General features: G+C 42.8%; 1 pseudogene; it reads right to left on the bottom strand.

Annotated features, from left to right (window-relative positions):
* Positions 1-11,576: 11,576 nt before the first annotated feature.
* On the bottom strand, positions 11,577-13,906 carry LOC116071053 (annotated as a pseudogene).
* Positions 13,907-14,217: the final 311 nt, after the last annotated feature.

Genomic DNA, 14,217 nt, shown 5'->3' with positions numbered 1-14,217 from the left:
TCATCATGTCGTCAATTGTGCTAAGGTCCAGGAGCAAGTTACAATTTCAACTAGTGGAATGAGTCTTAATTCCAATCAGAAGTTGTGTTGGTTACTTCTAAGACATTGGTGCCACTGTTGCACCATTGGGCATATCTTCCTAGGCTGGTCATTATTTTATCTGATAGAGTTGACAGCTAAGTAAGAGTCACTATTCCTTTTCTTCTCTAGTAGCATGTATAGCACCTTTCAGTACTATGAAACCTAGCTAAGAAGAATGAAGCTTCCGAGTGAGACTCAAGCTTAATTTCTCTGTCTTTTGTGACTCAACTGGTGTCTTCAGAAACAAGGTCTCACCATACAGTTCTTAAGAATAGCCAAGAACAACGCAATGCCCTAAAATGTTTGAGGTCCAAAGGACCTCACTGGACAACTGCAAACGAGTCATTCCTGGCACTAGGATTTTTAGTTGTTAGCTTGTGGTGCCTAATAGGGGTATTGTTGCACCAACCCAGGTAACTGCATTTTAATTTTGTATGTATATAATATGCATGTATAAATATACACACATATAGCTTCTACAGTAGAAGGATTTTTTTCAAGATGTCTTTGATGTAGTTATTCTTCTTAGTATTCCCTCCTCTAGCCTCCCCTCTCATTCAACTCCTCATTTAACCCTTCATGTACCATGGTTTTCCTTTAACCCTTTGCATCACTGGATTCTGTCTCCTCCCTCTTGAAATTCCACTCATAGACCTTTATCAATTTCCTGAACTCTACGGATATTTCAAATAGAATATACATATTTGAAGTTTCAAAGCTTACATCCACAAATGAAAGAAAATATCTGACTTTTTTATCGCTGGGTCTGGGTTACCTCCTTTAGAATGATTATTTCTGGTTAAACATGATGGGACATGCCTTTAATCTCAGGACTCAGGCGGCAGAGGTAGGTGGGTCTCTATGAGTGTAAGGCCAGCCTGACCTACAAACTGAATTTCAGGTCAGCCAGGGCTACACAGAAATTCTCTCTTGGTAAAACAAAAACAAGAATAAAAACAAAATGAGAATGATTATATCCAAGTTCATCCATTTACTTGAGAATTTCATAGTTTTGTTCTTTTTAACAGCTGAGTAATATTCCATTTAGCAAATGCACCACATTTTCATTATCCACTTATCAGCTTATGGACATCTAGAGTATTTCAGTTTCCTAGAGCAGCAATGAACATGGATGAGCAAATATCTCCATAGAAATATACAGAAACCTTTGGATATATGCCCAAGAGTAATATGGCTTGATCATGTGATAGATCTATTTTTAGCTTTCTAAAAACCTCCACACTTGTTTCTGTAATGGTGACACCAGGCTATGTTCCTATCAGCAATGAGTAAGAGTTTCTTTTTCCCCATGTTCATGACAGCATTTTTCATCATTTGGCCTTTGAATCTAAGCTACTCTGATTGTAGTAAGCTGAGATCACAAGGTTCTTTTAGCTTCCATTTGCCAGGTGGCTGGGGATGTTGAACATTTTAAAGTGTTTCTCTACCAATTGCATTTCACAGTTTGAGAAATCTATGCTTACTACTAGGTCCCACTTTTTAATTAGGTTGTTCATTTTCTTGATGTTCAGTTTTCTTGGTTCTTTGTGTATTCTAGATACCAATCCTTTGTCAGGTGTATAGTTGGTAAAGGTTTTTTTTTTTCCCCATCCTGAAAGCTGTGTTTTCACCTCAATGATAATGGTGTTTACTCTACCGAAGCTTCTTAACTTCATTAGGTCCCATTTATTAGTTATGTTTCTTAGTTGCTCCTTAGAGTCCTGTTCAGAAAGTCCATTCCTATGCCAATAATTTCAAGCATATTTCCAGTTTTCTCCTCTATCAGATTCAGGGTATCAGGTCTTATGTTGAGGTCCTTGATCCATTTGGAGTTGAGTTTTGGATTCAGGGTGAGAGATGAGAGATAAAAATAGAGTTTCCTTCTTCTGTGTGTATCTACACGTTGATCAACATTTCTTGAAAATACCGTATTTTCTCCAGTGGGTACTCTTGGCCTCTGTCAAAAATCAGGTGGCTTGAAGGAGTGAGGGCTTCTATGTTGGCTCTCAGCTCTATTTGATTGATCAATGTTGTTGCCCGCGCAGTCGTCTCACCAGCAAGAAGACACGCGGACACTAGGATCCTTCTGCAGCAAGTGTTTATTGCCTCATCCAGAGGAAAAAAAGGGACCAAGCCAATAATCGGCACTGCTTATATACACCACAGCGCTGCGTGTCTGCCCACAGCGCAGCGTGTCCGCCCATGATTGGCTGTTTGCTCATCACCCCACATGACGCCCCGGGATGGGCCGTGACTTGGCGTCTTTTTCACTCTACGCACATGTGCAAACAGTTGTTTACCAGGAGTCGACAGCGGAAGTAGGCGCCATCTTGTCATGGCGAATGCCTCTCCAGCTCTACCGCTCTCTACACAATGTGTCTATTTTTATTATTAGAGCTCTGAAGTATAGTTTGAAACATGGCTTACAAATACCTACAACTCCAGTTCCAGGGGATCAAACACCTTTAGCTTTTTCATGCACATATATTCATGTGCATACATCTCCTACATGCATAATATACAGTTAAAAATAATATGGTTCTTTAAAATAGTATTATGTTCATGAAGAAATGTACCTTTTTGAGGTTCTACATTAAAAAAAAAATCTTCTGGACAGTGATGACACATACCTTCAATCCCAGCATCTAGAAGTGGACCTCTGTGAGTTCAAGGCCAGCCTGGTCTACAAAGTGAGTTCCTGGACAGCCAGGGATGCACAAATAAACCCTATCTCAAACACACACACACACACACATACACACACAAAATGTATGCTCACACTCACAAGCACAAGCACACACCCACTCACATAAATCCGTCTTTTGTGTACTAGGGTCATAAGTGGACTCTCATTTTATTGCAATTGCAGTTAAGAGGATCTAATGGCTGGAATTTTTATTGTTACCTGTTGGTTAAGATCACTCTCAAGTTCCAGACTCTTCTGAGATTGTCTGGCTCATCACCTTTTTCTTCTATTCTTAGAGCAAGTCAGGGAGCTTGGCTTCTCCGACTGTCATTCAAATGCTCGCTCTGCCTTACTCTTGACTGCATATCCATGCCACCATGTTGTCTCACTCCACATTTAAGAAGAATCCTGTTCTCTCACTTGACAATACTGTGACAAATCTGAATATCTGGTTTTAAAACAGGCTGACTGGAAACCTCAATTTCAATCAAAAACCATCTTTTCTTATTTTATCTTACTTTTAGTTTTCAAAACTATAGTTTTAAAAATCATTATACAAACTATTATGTTTACTTATGAAATTGTCAAACAAATTTAGTGTTTTTATTCTTTCCCATCCTCTGTTCCCCTTTGCACCCACTCCAGTAGCTTCCTTTCTGCTCCCATTTCACATGTGATCTTATCCTACCTTCTTCTTCCACACCTCTTATCTCTGTCTTGTAGTTCCCTTCTTAGTGCAAAACATTTTTCCCCCCTTTGGTTAAGTAACTGAACATATCCACAGGACTAAGAGCATAAGGAGCCATTATTTACCCTTTCATTCTTGGGGCATGTCAGAGAGAAGACCCAGAACCAAAAGAGGGTGCAGAAACAAATGTCATGATGAAGCAGAAAGAGAAATGAAAGATGTAAGGCCATAGCACCCTATATGTGTCCAATCTCACCTCAGAACTAAGCGTGACTGGACCTGGGTGATACTCAGACAGAAAACAGAAAGGATGGGCTACCTGGTCAGCTTGAGGAAACCACAGAGCTCTCCACTTCGTAGTCTGCGTTTCAGATGTTATTTTCTCTGACGTGTTCTTTACTGTTGTTGTTTTGAGACAGCATCTCCTGTACTTCTAGCTTGCTTCAGACTCTCTGTATTGCCAAAGATGGCCTGGAACTTCTAGTCCTCCTGCCTCCACTTTCCACTTGCTGACATCACAGGCACATACCACTTCTGGTTCTGCCACCTTTAAATGTTTTCTGGGCTTTAATGTGAACCGGAATCTTCACAGACTTATATGGTCACTGGCTACTCTCAGTTACCGCTGCAGCAGGAGGATGGGTACCTGTTTATGTCCAGTGTTTCTGGTGGCTCCAGCATGGTGGTCATAAGTCAGGATAGAAGGACAGAGAATATTTGGGGAGAAAGGAAAAGGAAAATGATTCCTTCAGTTAGGAAACTGGCTTAAGCCTCTCAGCAGCAGAAAAATCAACAATCCAGCACAATGAAAATTGTTCAGGGTGTTCTTCCAGCCATAAACCTACCATTTTCCAGGAATCTCACCAGAAACCCCATTTACAGGGAAAGTAAAATGTACTAAACTTCTTGTGCAGCCTGGTGGCTCCTGGTTCCACTTCAGCTTGTGATAATTACATATAAGACACCTGGAACCACCTCACCTATTTCTTATCAGGGGAGGGAAGGAACAAAAGATTTCTCAACATTTTCAGATGTAACCTACAGAGGTTCTCTGCTACACCCACACGTCTACACCAGTCATGTCTACAGTATCAGGGGTAAAAGCCTGATCAAGGACAAGAGGCGTTATGGCCCCAAAAGTGAGCTTGTGCCTCCTGGGTAATCAGACAGTCGTTAGCATCTCCTAACTCAGACATGTTCCAGATTAGTCTTTCCAATCATCAACATGCCCTCTTAATTAGGCATAAAGGTACCCCAAGAAATGATTCGTAAATGGCTAAGATTGGACATTGTTTCCTGGCCAGCACAACGTTTCCAACCTATCCTAGTTTAATACCAAGCTGTCCTAAGCTTGGAATTTCTCTCAAGGAATCTGCCTTGCCAGAGCTAGCAACAGAGGTCAAGCACATTCCTTAGGGTAGTCCCACAATAGATAGTTCACAATAGTTAAGAACTGTTTTACATACTAGAGAGTAATAGAAGGGCTTCCCTCACTTAAGAGCATTAGCAGGAACTGTTAAATCGGAACTTCCTGGTCCTTCCCTCCAGCAGAACCAGAGAATTAGCATAGGAATACCACTTTAGCCCCAGCAGGGAGGGCACCATTACTCTTCTGCCCATTTCACAACTGGATGTGTGATCTTGGTCAGTAAGATCACTGACCTTAATGTGACTGTCACCTGCCTATGTGATTCTTGTCATCTGCCCTGCTTTCTGTATACCATATAAGCCTGCTTTTCACTTTTATAGGAGGACTCACATGAGGACTCGTACTTGGGAACTCGCGCTGGACTTGGACTGGCTCTCTGACTTGAACCAGAACTTAGATAGATTAGGACTCAGACTCATGCTCATGCAGTTCGCAGTCCCCCAGGCCCAGAGCGCTTGGGCCCAGGGTATGTAGCACCAGTCAAGAGGAGATAGCTGCTGCTTTAGACCCAGTGTGTTTCAGGTGGCCTCAGATGTACCTTAACTGCTGAGCTGCCAGATTTATCATCTCTCTTTTGCAATGACTGTAAAAGTCTGATGCCATTTTTAAGAAATACATTCAGATCTTATACTTCATGTGTCGTCTCTGTCATCATTCTTCGCCTACGCCTCGTCGACCTAACTAGGAAGGACCCCGTTTTTCCCATGGGTTGAGGGAGGCCCAGATCGGCCAGCCTGTGGCCGTTCTCAACCTTCCTAATGCTGTGACCCTTTTATACAGTTCCTCAAGTTGTGGTGACCCCCAACCATAAAGTTATTTCTTTGTGATTTCACAAGTGTGGTTTTTCTCCTTTTATGAATTGTAATGTAAATTTCTGATATGTGACCCTCCAGGGGATTGCAACCCTCAGGTTGAAAACCACTGTCTCAGAGCCACCAAGATGGTATACATGGCTAATGCTAGGACAATGAATTGCTTCCACTCTCTTGGTGAAGCCCATATCTGTACTTGGGCACAGCTTATTTTCTCTGAGAAGCCCATATCCATACTCTGGTGTGTCTTACTTTCTTTGGAGCCCCTCTTTTTTCTCTTAACGTTCATACTTAAGCCTGCATTAAAATATCTTTATTAAAAATTTCAACTCCGCTTCACCATACTAGTCTGAGAAATTAGTCTTACACCAAAGCCAGAATCCAGGTTTGACCTGAGTTGAGATACATAAGGATATTGGGGGACTCCTTAGGTTGCTAAGGATAACAGTGTGAACCTATCCCCTCATTAGCCTGTCTCCTCATGAAAAGAAAAGCCTGGGATTAAAAGAGTTAAATTTGAGACCGGTGTTAGCAAAGCAAAGGATTACTGAAAACCGCAGGGGCCAGGCCTGTGAAAACAGATCAAAACATCAAAATGGAGTCTAGGGACTGAAAGGTCAGGGAGACATAAAACCATGAAGATAGGGAAAAAATGCAAGGAGATGCCCGTAGCCCAGGTCAGGAAGACATAAAACATGGAGATAGGGCATGTCCGGAGCCTAGGTGCCTGGGACGCGCTGGGGCGGACATTGAATAATGAGCCATCTAGTTCCCCTTAGGTATTTGCTAAAGGTCAATTAGGAACCCTGAATAAGCACTCCTTTTTCACTCTCCTTTTTTAGGAATTTTCAACTCTAATCTGCACAAACTACATTTAAAATACCAATCATGTATAGCCACTCTGATTCCTTTGTTCCCTCAGACCTTTTTTTCTATATAAACCCCTAACCCCATAGCCTCCGCACAATTCCTTGTCTCCTGCGTGAGATTGGGGGTCTGCCTGGAGCGCTCTGAATAAAAAAACCTCGTGTGCTTTGCATCAAGGCAGACTCTCGTGTTTCACTGGGCGCGAGTCTCCTGGGACTTGAGTGAGGGTCCCTTCAGAGGTCTTTCACTCAGTACTTACAGTCTAAGGGGATCCTGCCTAAGGGGATAAAAAAATGCACTTCTGTAGAAAATTCCCTTCTGGGCTACAAGAAATATAATTTCTCACACTAAACTTACAGTGACCTGAGTCTGAAGTAGATGGTGTCTCTTCCTCCAATGTCTATGCAGAAAGTACGTTAATCCCGTCCCTTACCTAGTTCCTTGGGTTTATAGCTCTCATTCCATTATACCCAAAGAAGCAAAGCCAAGCATATACTATGGAAAGCAAGCCCGGTTTTCCCCAGTTCTATTCCCCGAAGCTCCATGTTGTAGTCCCATTAAAGGGTCTGGATCACATTGTTGACTTGTGGAACACTTTTCTTATTTTCCTCTGGGTACCTGCAGTAGATGTAAGGAATGCCCCCCCTTGTAGCCTCAAGGTCTTACGGAATGGATTTATTGTCATTAAAGTGGTCTCTCCATTTGACTGACATGACTGGAAAGTCTAGAGGGCTTTCTGGATGAAGCTTTTATTTCCTCCCTGTATTAGTTTACTGAGGCCTCCATCACAAATGACCAGGAACTGGAGTTTCAAAGAACAGATATATTGTTGCTCAGCTCTGGAGAAGAGCCTTGTGGATAGTGTTTAGGACTTCTCAAGACTTGGAAGTTTTATTAACTTTCTGGACTTTCCCTTTAGAAATGTTTTATTTGGAGGAAATAGGTATCCAATCAACTGAATACTATGCAATTACAGGGTGTAGTGGCTATTCCTGGTTGTCAACTTGACTATATCTGAAATGAACTACAATCCAGAATTAGAAGGCTCACCTGTGGCCCTAATCTGGAGGCTGAGACACAAGTTTCCGACCTGAATCTTGGCATGGAGATCTTGAGGTATAGTGGCTATGAATCCCAGAAGATTAAGATAGAAAGATCTATGAGTTCAAGATCATCTGGGATTAAAGGTGTGGTGGCATAGTGGCTATGAATCCTAGAAGATTAAGACTGGAAGATCTACAAGTTCAAGCAAGGTTATCTGGGATTAAAGGTGTGGTGGCACACACCTTTAATCTGGGCCACACCTTTTGCTGGAGACCTATATAAGGACATTGGAAGAAGGAAGGCTCTCTCTGCTTCACCTGCTTGCCTTGTGGGACTGAGCAACTGCTGGATCCTCGGACTTCCATTTACAGCTGCTGCCGACCATTGTTGGGAGTTGATTGTTGGGAGTTGGACTATAGTAAATTCCTTTACTACACAGAGACTACCATAAGTTCTGTGACTCTAGAGAACCCTGACTAATACACAGGGTATAGGAATAACTGCTTTAGTGAATATATAAACACCTCCATGGTACATTTAGAACTGGAGATCAACAATCCGTATGGTTTCTTCAATGTGTGTGCACATGTATGTGTGGGTGTGTGTTTGTGTATGTGTGTGTGTCTGCACATATTCTAGAAAAGTCATCTACCAATAACAATAATTTCTTGGTAGTCTAAGATTGCCATGTGTCTTCTTTCTTCTGTATGCCTTTGGATTATGCTTCTTTTCTACAATGAACTTGCATAAATATTTTCTTCTCCAATATGTAGACACTTTGCAAAGGCCCTAGAACCTGAAAGTTGAAGATCACCATGAGGACCTATCTGACTCGTTCCTTCAGTTGACTGATGCCCTCAGTGCAGATGGTTGAAGGCCAAGGCTCCTCTTTCTCACCCATAGCCTCTCCGTGGTTTCAGAAAGTACTCCCTCACCGCCACCTTTCCCTTTCACATGGACCAACGAATCCTCCCACAACTTGGTGTTTCATTTAACTCACAAGGGACCAAGCAGGCCCAGTTTCAGTTTCCTCATCCTCACGAAGTCACACTACACAAATGTCATTTCACACAACAATCGGTTCTAGATCACATGTGTTTAACAGATCCGATATGGTTTCCTGCCCACGATTGCCACAGCTCTCTGGTCAGGCTGTCTTCTGCTAGGCCAACTGCCTCTGTAGCTTCTCATTCTTATGTCAAACTCTTCATACCATTCTCAACTTTTCTGAAAAGTCTCAGAAGGTGATGTTTTAGTATTTAGTTGCAACAAAGAAGGGGTTTGTCTCCGACAAGCATGATGGCCAATTCCATAGGGGGGCTACACCGCGCTTTGCGTTCCCTGCATGGGTGATTTGTGATATGCTTCCTAAGTGATCACTCAACAGATTTCTGCAGCCTTGGGGACATTGGTAAGTTCATGGCCTATGGTAAAATGTAGACAGTTCGGCCTTGGACAGACCATTGGATTAGGAGCTACAGTTCCCTTCCTTACAAAATGACAGAAATGTCATTGGTTGTGAAGGACTTTGCAAAGAATAGAGGAAACACCGGTGTAACCTGAATTGTGTTGTTCAGCTCTCAGAAAACATTTGCATGTGCTGAAGGCATTACCTGAGTGCTTAGACAACTTGTGGCTTTTAACTTTTTAGGAAATCTATTATTTCCAGTAAAGTTTTTTTTTTTAAAGATTTATTTATTTATTTATTTATTTATTTATTATATGTAAGTACACTGTAGCTGTCTTCAGACACACCAGAAGAGGGCATCAGATCTCATTACGGGTGGTTGTGAGCCACCATGTGGTTGCTGGGATTTGAACTCATGACCTTCCAAAGAGCAGTCGGTGCTCTTCCCCACTGAGCCATCTCACCAGCCCTCTCCAGTAAAGTTTTATCTTTGAGTTTTTGTTGCGTTCTGGTATCTTACAGGATTAATAGTTCAAACTTTTATTTGACTGAAGCTCTTTAGAGCAGAGAAATTAAAAATTCCAAGTGTCTGGAGCTTTCCTTTGGTACAAGGCTTTAAGTTTTTATTTACATTATGAGCCAGGTAGCTTGACATACATGTTTCCTTGCTGGGATTTGTTGAGGTTTTGTTTTTAATTCCCTTTTAAAATGTGGTTCAATAAATAGTTAACTTTTTTAAAAAAATTTTTTTTAATTTACTTATTTATTTCAAATTTGTGAGTACACTGTCACTGTCTTCAGACACACCAGAAGAGGGCATCAGACCCCATTACAGTTGGTTGTGAGCCACCATATGGTTGCTGGGAATTGATCTCAGGACCACTGGAAGAGCAGTTAGTGCTCTTAACCACTGAGCCATATCTCCAGCCCCAATAGTTAACCTTTGTTTCAAGGTCATTAAATTTTACTCTTATCAGTATGATTTTTGCAGGTTTTTTTTTTGTTTGTTTGTTTGGTTGGTTGGTTGGTTTTGAGTTTTTGGCTGATTTGTTTTGTTTTGGTTTTTGAGATAGGGTTTCTCTGTGTAGCCCTGGATGTTCTGGCATTCACTCTGTAGATCAGGCTGATCTCAAACTCAGAGATCTTCCTGCCTCTTCCTAAAGGCATGTGCTAACACTGCCCTGGGATTTCTGCAGTATTCTCATTGTCCCTAGGTGCTGGGATTATAGGCTTGTACCAGCATCCCCAGACATGTGGTTTCTGAAAAAGCCTCAGGTACAACTTTTAAAGGGGGCATTTCCTGACCACTACAGCCCCATTATAGCACATCTAGAAGAGATTTGAATCACAGACTTTAAAGGGCAGCATTCCTCCTCATAAAATGACTTCCTGGCAATGGAATCAAGAACTAAGAGCAGTGGCATCCACAGAACTCCAGATGTATCTCCAGATGCATTTGCTGGGACTGATGAGAAGTATGAACAACCCCCCTCCCCATGATAAGTGGAGTCAGAGGCAGCAGCTGGGCAGCTTCCACTGATGGGTGGAGCTTCAGAATGTATCAATGCTTTGGGTGTCAGCAGGGACTGGAAAACTCAAACCTGTGGGACTCAGTATCACCCTCAGCATTGAGAAACAAGATTTCCCCAACCTTTCTCTTTCCATTACATTTTCTCGACTTTCATTGTAACATCTAGGGAAGAGGGGAAATGTAGAAAGAATATCTTATAAACATCACCTGTCAATAAAAAAAAAGCCAATGGTTAGTGAGCTGAGGCATGAAATAGAAGGTGGGACAATGACAGAAAGAGAGAGGATTCTGGGAAACAGTAAGAGAGAGATGCTAAGAGAACCATAGAGGACTAGAGACAGCAGATGAGACTGGAGATGTCCAAGCAGATGGATGTAAACCAGCAAGCAGATGAACTTGGAGAGACATTGAGGAAGATGAGAAGGAAGAAGGGCTGGGACTGAAGGAGAGGTAGTTTATCAGACATACAATAGTTTAAATGGTTAAATAAGTTAAGAGCCAGTCAGGAAATGAGCCAAAGCTTATGACCTAGGCACTTAATAATAACTAATTAGTCTCAGAGTTGTCATTCCAGGAGCCCGGGCTAGGAAAGGAAAATTTGGAATTTAGTGTTTTTTAACAGGTGAAGTTGACAGAAGAGGAGCCATGATTGAGAACCCATTCATGAGAACTCATGAATAAGCAGCCATGATTGGTTTGGGCAGGTTTTCCTTTTTTCAGACTAATAGAATCTTCTGATTGGTTCTTTCTCATTCTATGCCTCATTTATAATAACATACCCAGCCAATCAGAGCCTGCCTAAGCCTACGTACAGGATTTGGTAGGGCATTTTTAGGTGTCCAGTTCTCTAACAGCTCTTAGCTCTGACCAGCGATGGTACCACACATAGTGGGCTGGGCCCTCTGTAGGCATACATTTTTTGCAACCTACTTTTTAAAAATTAATTTGAAGATACTTTATTTTCAAAATGGGTCACAACATAAGCTTTTGGCCCATTCTGCCAATGTACAAGCTATAAATGTTTGCTCAGCAGCTAAGGGGCACTTGTTAGTATCATGTCTGAAAGTGAATAAAAATCCATATAAAACAAATATTCAAAGTTTCCATAGGAACACAGTAAGTGTGACTCCCATCTCCTAGCCTTCCATACTGCATTGGTGCCAACACTACTCCTACAAAGACATTTCAAACTGGCAGTAATTAAGTTAAACAGTCCCCCCAAATGCCACAATTCAAGCTAAACCTGCAGGTAAGAGCTACAAGAATGACATCGACACATTGATCCTAGCAGAAGCACAGGTTGCAGGGTGATGGTCCATCCCATTCTCTTGGGCACAAGACATGGGCAGAGTGCCAGCATCCTACTCCTCCACTTCTGATGGGAAGCCATGGCTCTGGATCTGCTTCGTGAGTTGCCAATTGGCTGTGATATTACATAGTAGATGTTTGGCCTCTGGAACCCACTGAAAGTAGAAGCAGCAGCAACGGTGTCATGCACCCATGTTCTCAAACAGCATCCAATCATCCACCTCCATTTCAGGCAGGTTACAGCGCTTAACAATCCAATCAAGGCCATCACATGTTAGTCTCAAGATGCTGGGTGAGTAATAGTTCTCATTTGACTCATCTTCATCATCAGAGCCAGTCTGCTCCTTCCACACCTTGGCTTTTTTTTGTTTTGTTTTGTTTTTGTTTTTTTTTGCAATGATATTGACTGCAAGTGGGAAAGCTGATGGGACATAGTATCTACCTAGCTCAGCTATAATTCTCACTCCAGAGTCTGATGGGAAGTATTTGTCCAGAGCTGGGTTAATTACATTGATGACCTCTTCAAATATAAGCTTTGTATCTTCAGATCCAAGAGAGCCACCACCAGTAACAAGCAAAGGCATGCTGAAACCAACTTCTGTTGCCATGTCAAATACACAGCGGGCATCTGACGCTGCCTGCATGGAGGGAGGTCTCAGGGTCAGTACATCCACTGCCCACATGGAAGCTGACACTAATGAGGACAATATTTAGCTCTTTTGCCCATGCTGAGAGAAGCCTGCTGGTTCTGAGTGTGGCACCAAACTTAACCCTGAGGTGACAAACTGCTTTGGAATCGTCAGTGGCAGTGCCTTTGGATGTGCTCTGGCGACTTTCGTCAATTCAATTTCACTGTCAAAAGTCATCATCTGGATTCCATTACTGGCAGCATACTTGACTGGAGACACTAGTTTACCAGGATTTGCATAGATCATCCTCTCTGGAGGCACCCCACGCCAACTGTGTCTCAGTCTTGCTTGCACAGTCAAATCCTGTCCCATTGGTGTAGCCCGCGCAGTCGTCTCTCCAGGAAGAAGACACGCGGACACACTAGGTTCCTTCTGCAGCGACGACGTTTACTGCCCTCTCCCAGAGGGAAAAGAGATCGAGCCCAAAATCCGCACAGCTTATATACACCACAGTGCGGCGTGTCTGCCCATGATTGGCTGTTCGCTCATTACCCTACGTGACGCCCCAGAATGGGCCGTGACATGGCGTCTTTTCACTCTATGCACATGCGCAAACAGTTCTCTACGAACATGCGCAAACAGTTGTTTACTAGGAGTTAACAGCGGAAGTAGGCGCCATCTTGCCATGGCGAATGCCTCTCCCCTTCACGGCTCCCCACACATTGGCAGCTAGGGTGCTCACTATGGCTCTGTTACACTTGACTTTGTAAAGGGGAGTAACACGGGGAAGAGCTTTTCGCCACTTCAGATGCTTCTTTAGAATGTCTCTGAGTTCTGCAATGGAGAAAGCATCCTTACCATCAGAGAAAGAAACTTCATTGATTTTTTTTTTTTTTTTTTTTTTGGTCCAGAATGAGCAGTAAAGCTTTCATCGTGGATACGGCAGTCAAACTCTTCCTTTGTAAAGCTGCTCATGGGTTCTTGATGTGCCTATAGAAAATCTAGAAATGGAATTAGATTATCGCCTGATCCTCACAAGGCCGACTTATCCAAGAACTCTGAATGTTGTTTCCTTGGAGCAGTAGAAACAAAGCACAGGGGCAAAGCTAGCCAGAACCCTGAGGAGCACCCGGCCATTTGCCTTCTACCGTCCCAACCTGAGGTAGCGCCAAGCTGCTGGCTGAGGGCAGCCAGCCACAACGGCAGTGGCTGCAGCAGCTGCAGGGATTGATTTGCAACCTACATTTAATAAGGATTCAATCTCTTCTCTAGCACACTACCTAGCAGAGGTAGTGGAAGAGAAAAATTATTAGGATATGGGGGTCGTGGACCTGTTCATCAATAGTTCTTTGGCGGCAAGCTCGATCTTCTTGGGCAGCAGTTCAGTCCCACAGCAAACACCAAATATGATTCAGCAGCTGCAGAACAGTCCTCTAGGCAGGCAGACACCAGGCATGAACCAGTAGCTACAGTCCAGTCCTTTTAGCAGGCAGACACTAAGCAGCTCCAGTTCAATCCTGAAGAAACAACCAGGCTCACCAACCAGCCTGAAGCGAGGGCAGTAAAGAGGCAAGCTATGTTAGAGTGAGTTTCTTTCAATGTCAGAGTTATCACAAGTTGAGCTCAACAACACTATGTAAGGCAAACCAATACATATGTGTCTTTATTGAAGAATAGTGAGATGAAGCAAATCAAACCACGGTTCAGTGCTTGTCTCCCACTGTCTGTGGGGTC

This window comes from Mastomys coucha, unplaced genomic scaffold, assembly GCF_008632895.1.
Source record: "Mastomys coucha isolate ucsf_1 unplaced genomic scaffold, UCSF_Mcou_1 pScaffold1, whole genome shotgun sequence".
Taxonomy (NCBI): domain Eukaryota; kingdom Metazoa; phylum Chordata; class Mammalia; order Rodentia; family Muridae; genus Mastomys; species Mastomys coucha.
Note: the sequence above shows the minus strand (reverse complement) of the source record. Positions and strands in the feature narration are given on the sequence as shown.